The 7,074-nt window shown below is 28.5% G+C and overlaps 1 protein-coding gene and 1 long non-coding RNA gene across 2 annotated transcripts in view; one reads left to right on the top strand and one right to left on the bottom strand.

Moving 5' to 3' along the window:
* LOC124420744 overlaps positions 1-2,894 on the top strand; it is a 14,126-nt gene extending 11,232 nt beyond the window's left edge. The window contains exons 2-3 of the long non-coding RNA XR_006941350.1: positions 2,291-2,348; positions 2,763-2,894. This is a non-coding gene — a long non-coding RNA (uncharacterized LOC124420744). The remainder of the gene's footprint in view (positions 1-2,290; positions 2,349-2,762) is intronic.
* LOC111685441 overlaps positions 1-7,074 on the bottom strand; it is a 197,202-nt gene that overhangs the window by 178,152 nt on the left and 11,976 nt on the right. The gene's annotated exons all lie outside the window — the stretch shown is intronic.

Genomic DNA, 7,074 nt, shown 5'->3' with positions numbered 1-7,074 from the left:
AGGTGTTATGCAGTTAAAAGTACAATTACGAAATAAAAGTACGCGTACTGCTGAAAACAGTACGTCTGGCAAGCCTATATGTATGTTACATAAACTTTAAAGTACAATATTAGCTTTGTTTTGAGGTACCAAGCGTGTTTCTAATATTTACCGTTCCAGAGTTATAGCTTCATATGGTAGCTTTTTGGGCAAAAATTAGATTTTTTATGTTTTTTGGGATTAAGGCGAACAAGATTCCAATATTGACTTTTTGCGGTCACTATAGTATACACTTTGTATTCCTACAAACGCATTTAATTTTTTCCATTATTATACTCTCCACCACCACTAGTGGTGATAGAGGGTATATATATAAGTTTGTCCCAACAAAGTATATTATTGATCCTAATGAAATAATAAGTCGAAAACTAAGCAAAGGAATTCAGCCCAATTCACCGAAAATATAGTCCTAAGAATTTTGGTACTAGAAATAAGCAACATCGGTTTACAACGTAATAAGTTAAGAGTAATCTATAAAAATAGGTTTTTTTCGTAGAGTCTTTTACCTGAGGGGCTTGAAGCCCCATATGAATAAAATAGAAAAATTCGTATATCTGAGAAACTATTAGAGCTAAAATCTTTAAATTCTACTTGAAGAACTTTGAAATTCATCTGAACATTTAGAGTATAACGGGCGCACTTCCAATGGCAGACTTGTCACCTCCCATATGAATCAAATCCAATAGATTTAATAGAACTAGATTCTTCAAATTTTGCACAAATTAATTTAATATTCATCTGAACATTTTGGAGGAAAAAGGCGGATTTATCTGGGGAGCTTGAAGCCCCCACATGAATGAAATAGAAAAATTTTTATATCTAAGAAGCTAATACAGCTATAATCTTCAAATTCTACATGAATAACTTTGACATTCATGTAAACATTTACAAAGTAACGGATTTTCAATGGAGGGCTTGGCGCCTCATATATGAGTTAAATACAAAATTTCGTATATCTAGAAAACTGTTAGATAATTGAAATTTTAGATAGATAGAAATTGACGAACTTGCTTTGGCATCTCTCATATGTAACATATTGTTAATCTGGAAAACTATTGTAGTTAGAATTTTCAAAATCGTGAAGTGAGTTTTTTATTTATATTGCTTTTAGGGTAGCAAATCACAAATCTATAACAGTAAAAAATAATGAACAATCTTATTGAGGCGACCATTATAACAGGAAAGTTTAAGGAAACTGATCTATTGCTACCACGTATTCCTATAACCACATCGGAGATGCCATTCCATTTTAAGCGCCTGCAATTTTCTATTAACCTAGCATTTGTAAAGCTGTCCATATTTTTCACAAATCCCTTAGATTTATATGTATATGCACCAGAGGGAAAAATAAAAAATATTGTGTATCCTAAGACATTAGAATAAGAATTATTTTTTGAGAATAAAAGTATATATTAAATTTTAGAAATTTTCTCATTAATGTATTATTTTAGAATTTAAATGAAATATATTGTCATCAAATGAAATTAAGAAAACTGCATGATTTAATAACTAAATCAATAAATATTTTAACTATTATGTTTTTAATTCTATTGCGGTAGCGAAGCCCACCGGGTATTAGCTAGTATATCTATATATATAAAAGTTAATGTGTGTTTGTATATTTGAAGTTTATAGACTTCCAATCGGCTAAACCGATTGTCTTGAAATTTCCACAGTGTATTCCTGTATGTCTTGAAGAAGTTATAGGCTACTTTTTACTTTGAAATTGCATGTGGGCGAAGTGCCATGCCCACATACAAAATAAGTATTAAAAGTCGCATATTTCAGAAACTGCAAAAGCTACATTATGGCGAAATGGCTATGGGCTTGGCATATTCCAATCCCCCCCTTATTAAAAAAATCCTGAAATATTGCGGGAGACACTTTAGTGTCAATATGATTATTTAGAACAAAAAGAGGGCGGACAAGAAGCAGGGCGCGTGGTACCTCCCATATAATTTAATTACAAAAATTCGTTTATATTGTTCTGTTACGATAAAGAAAGCTTATTTTATTTTAGACATTTTTAAACAAAAACTTTCAAAAGTTTTATAAAAAAATTTAAACTTGCTCGTAGTAATATCGAATGTTCGTGTCAGAACTAAATTGTTTTAGAGCAACAGGTTAATATGTTTTGTATTTGTTACTCTAATTCATATTGCATGAAGTCTAATGAAATCTGTTAAAACAAATCTATTAAAACAAAAAATAATCATTTTTGTGAATGTTTGACGAGATTTTTTCTTTGCAGTTTTATTCAATACTGACTATTTCATATAAAGAATGTCTGGCAACCTAAATTATAAACAGTAAGTGATACGATAATTTATAATTACCTCTTTATACAATGTTTTTAGAATTCAAGTTAATGGTTATTCAAATTCAAATTAATGGTTATATATTAAACATAACCATGTTATGTTTTCGGCCTAAGTTAAAATTATTTTTTAGTTTTCTTTTAAATAAACACAAGTACTGATATGCCAATAAATAAAAATTATTATATCTACACTTTCATGTCAATATTAAAATAATTTTTATTTTTTGTAATGCTTATAGTTTTCTAGTTTTTTTGTAACATTTAAAATTATTATTTTTTATATATAATATTTTATATATTTTATAGTTCTATTTAATTTTTTTTATTTTGTCTGCAATTATTTTTTTAAAAATTTTTTAACACTTTGTTCATGTAAAACTTTATTTATTCCGATCTAGTACAGATTAATCACTAAACTGATGTAAAAATGGCGATAGCAGAACATTTTATAAACGCAAAAACATACCATTTAATGATTATTTGATAGTTCTGAGAAATGTAATAAAATAATTGCCATAAACATATAAATGTGCACAATAACTAAATTATTGATGGAATTTAATAAAAATTACAATTGTTTCTAATGACAACCATAAATATATTGTTAGAAACCACATAGAATAGTTTTCTAACCATATTGAATCATGTTTTCTCACCGCGTGTACTAAAATCGGTTTTAATTACCTGCATTTTCATAAATTCATATGCAAGAGTTCAAAATTATCTCATTATATCAAATTATGATCATAATTTAATAATACCAACCAAACTACCGAAACCTATTTTAAAGATCTGTATATCTTCATATTTAGTCCAATTTTACCAGAAAAATGTGAATAGAACCAATCTCGACAGAGCGTAACATTTTCTTGCCTTAATAACAACACTTCAGTTTGTAAATTTTTTAGCGTTGTATAGTGTACTTTTTTACTGAGTACCCTATATGAAATGACAAAAAAGTAAAATTTTTGATTTTGTATGAATATATGTTAGAAAAAACGCTCAAAGTTCAAAAAAAAAAAAAAACAAATTTGTGTCCAAAAGCTAACATAAAGCCAAAATCTCTCAATCAAATCTAATGAAGATCGGATCATAATTGATCAGATTTTTATTTATTTGGATAAATTAGCGTTCGCGTACTGTTGGGAAAAATACAAATTACCATCTACATAAAATTTCTAGATTTAAAATGTTATAACATATTGAATTAATATATATTTTTTTGCTTCAGCCTAATATTTATATATTGAATTTAAAGTTAATGATCATTATCTATAATTATAATAAATTGTAATATTCATTACACTTAATTATTACGATCATTGGTAAATATGAATTTATATGTATGTACAGATGAGAGGGTTGCTGCATTGAGTAGAATTGTCTCTTTTCAATTTCTCTTATACATTTTAATGATTTTTATTGAGTGTAATTGTAAAAAATGTAAATGAGAAAGAAAGTAACTGTTCTGTAAGTCTGTATTTTAAACAAACTTATTATATTAAAATTTATGCTTTTTCTTATATTCGCAAATTCTTCTTTAAGCTGTCGATAGAAGTAGACATGCGTTTTCTTTTTTAATAAATCTGAATGTACAATATTAAAAGTTAACGTGTGTCATTATTTTTGGGTTACAGTGGACGTCCACTAGTACGAATTATATAATGTCAGGCCCTTTCTTAGTGCTGAAAAATTCGTATTATTGAACAACATATTTTGTATGTTTAAATTCAAATAATACACATAAAATATTGGATTTTTTATTTTTCTTTTATTTTTCATGAAAAATTACATAACGAAACAAAATATAATAAATGTGTAATATTTCAAATAAATTTCTTGTACATAACTTTGAAAGTATCGTGAGTCATATGGTTGAAATGAGATATAGAAGGTTTTAAATTTCAATGTTTTTAAAAATATGTTTGCCAAAGACAATTTGCATGTACATATCTGTTCTAAAATGTATTAAACATTTTCAGATTACATACAAATTTTATTAGAAACTTGAATGGAATATACCACTTTCAAAAACAATTCTCTAAGTTAAAATTTTCTCTTAAAAATTTGGAATCATGAATGTGGAATCATACTACTTTCAAAATTGACAGTTTATATATACGTATATAAAGATCATTTTACTTATTAGAAAATCCATAATTTAACTTTGATTTTTATTACTTTGTAAAATAATGAAAATATATAATAAAATAAAAACTTCATTCATACGTAAATAAAACCAAAATTCCAATAAAAATGCGTTATTCGTACTATCGAACAGAAAAATTGTGTCTTTATTCGTACTATAGAGTAGACAATGCAACAATTATGCCATTCGTATTATTGGACATTCGTAATAAAGAGGGTACGTACTATTGGACGTCCACTGTATTTTAAAAAAAGTCGATGTATATAATTGAAAAATTTTCTAAATACCTAAACATTGGTGCCGAAACCCGGGAATCTTGAGATTCCACAGTATTACAAAGGAGGAAGGCCCAAGGTTATTTTATAATTTTAATAAAATTTGAATATTTTCACATATTGAAATTTTTACTACAATTGTCGAATTGACGGTAATATGATCTTCGTACCTTTGCAACGTGTTGGCTAATAAGTTTATAGTCTTCCGATTAATAATTATTATTTAAAAAATAAAAATAGCTAGTACAAATAAAAATAGCTAGTACAACTGTACAATAATTTTCATCTATTTCATGAATTTAATTTAATTTTTTTGCTATATTAAATCTCATTTACTCTGAATTTCTATGTACGTCTGTACACTTTAAGAGTAAAAATTTTGATAACTTGAGTACCGTGGATATACCACTCCACGTGATTGTTCACGCCGATAATATAATACATTAATTTGCAAAATTTTAATAAATTGGAAAATTGCATAAATATTTAAACGATTTGAAATAAAGATTTTGAGAAAAATAATTGATAGCTTACTTGTCTTTTCGTATAGATAGCTTACTTGTCTTTTCATATTGAATATATTTCAAAATGGCTGATTTACAAACATTAATAGAAATTCAAAGAAATTCATTGAGTACAGTTAGACGTCTTAGTGAACGATTTTTGTCGAAGGATAATTCGGAAAAGACACGGGGTTATATTGATTCTCTTATTTTGGAGCTTGATAATTTATTTCAAACTTTTAAATTTCAACATGATGAGATTTTACGAGTTATTCGGGAAACTTCCTTAAATCCATCTGATGTGCCATATATGGCAGATGAATGCTTCTTCGAATTTTCGGAAATTTACTTTTCATTTAAAGGTAGACTATTAGATAGTTTACCAGTTGATACTACCCGTTCTCCATTGACTAGTACTTTTGCTATGCCAAGTGGTCATGCTGATATGACCGTCAATATGGATGCAAAACTCCCGAAGATTTCTCTTCCAAAATTTTCTGGAGAACACATTGATTTGATACCATTTCGTGATATTTACTTATCATTAGTTAATACTAACGGATCACTTTCTAAGATTCAAAACTTTTATTATCTAAAAGGAACTCTTACTGGAGAAGCTGGATCTCTTAAAACTATTTCAGCCCCAGAATCTAATTACACGTCAGCTTGGAATATTTTAGAGACTGGATATCACAATAGACGTGCGATAGTAGTAATTCTTATTCAAAAGCTTTTAACGTCCCAAAATCTGATGGCAGTTTCCAATAGTAATAAAGATTTTATTAGAATAAAATCTTTATTACTACCCAAGAATGCATTTCCTCTTTGAGAAATCTCGAAGTTGACACTTCTACATGGGATCCGTTGTTAATATTTTTAATTTGTCAAAAACTTTATCTTCAGACAAGAAGAGAATGGGAACATTCTTCGAAGTCAACAACTGAAGTTCCAAACTTGTCGGAAATGTTTTCTTTCTTAGAAAGAACTTTTAGATTTGTGAAATCATTGAATGAGTTGCCATATGCCAAAATTAAACATTCTCAAGGAAACAATCCTAAGAATAAGAAACAGTCATATGTTCATAACGCTAATGTTTCAAAACCTAAATCAAATTTATGCCATTTTTGTGGAAACCCTCATTATCTTTCACAATGTTACAAGTTCCTGGCTTTGCCTTTAAAATCGAAGCATGAGATTTGGGTAATAGGAATATTTGTAGAAATTGCTTGTCTGCCAATCATACTTAAGATAACTGCAATAGTTTGAATAGGTGCGGTACTTGTAAACAACCTCACCATACAATATTACACGTTGAAGAGTCTGTTTCTGTACAGAACACTAACATAGTCCCACAACCACTTTGTGACAGTGATCCAGTAGCTGCACATAGTTCCTACTCAACTCGACATAACGTATTATTATATACTATACGCCTTTTCGCTAATACTAAACATGGTCATTTCTCATTGCGTGCTCTTTTGGATCCTGGCTCTCAAGGAACCTTAATTTCTGAATCTGCCGTAAGTATTACGTCTGCCTAGGCGGAAGTCCCAATGTAAGGTGATTGGAATAGGGACTAAGTGCGAAAGATTATCGAAACACACTGTTGATATTGATTTATTGTCGCGGTGGAAACGGCCAATCTTATCTTGCACCGCATTAGTCCTATCGAATATTTCCTCATACAAGCCAATTAATTGTTCGCGTGAGATATCTTTGCCTAAGTTGAATAATGAAGACTTTGCTGATCCATTCTTTTTTAATACTGATCCAATTGACATTATTTTA

The sequence above is a fragment of the Lucilia cuprina genome, chromosome X (genome assembly GCF_022045245.1).
Source record: "Lucilia cuprina isolate Lc7/37 chromosome X, ASM2204524v1, whole genome shotgun sequence".
Classification (NCBI taxonomy): Eukaryota; Metazoa; Arthropoda; class Insecta; order Diptera; family Calliphoridae; genus Lucilia; species Lucilia cuprina.
The sequence above is the reverse complement of the archived record's forward strand: the minus strand, read 5'-3'. Positions and strand labels throughout refer to the sequence as shown.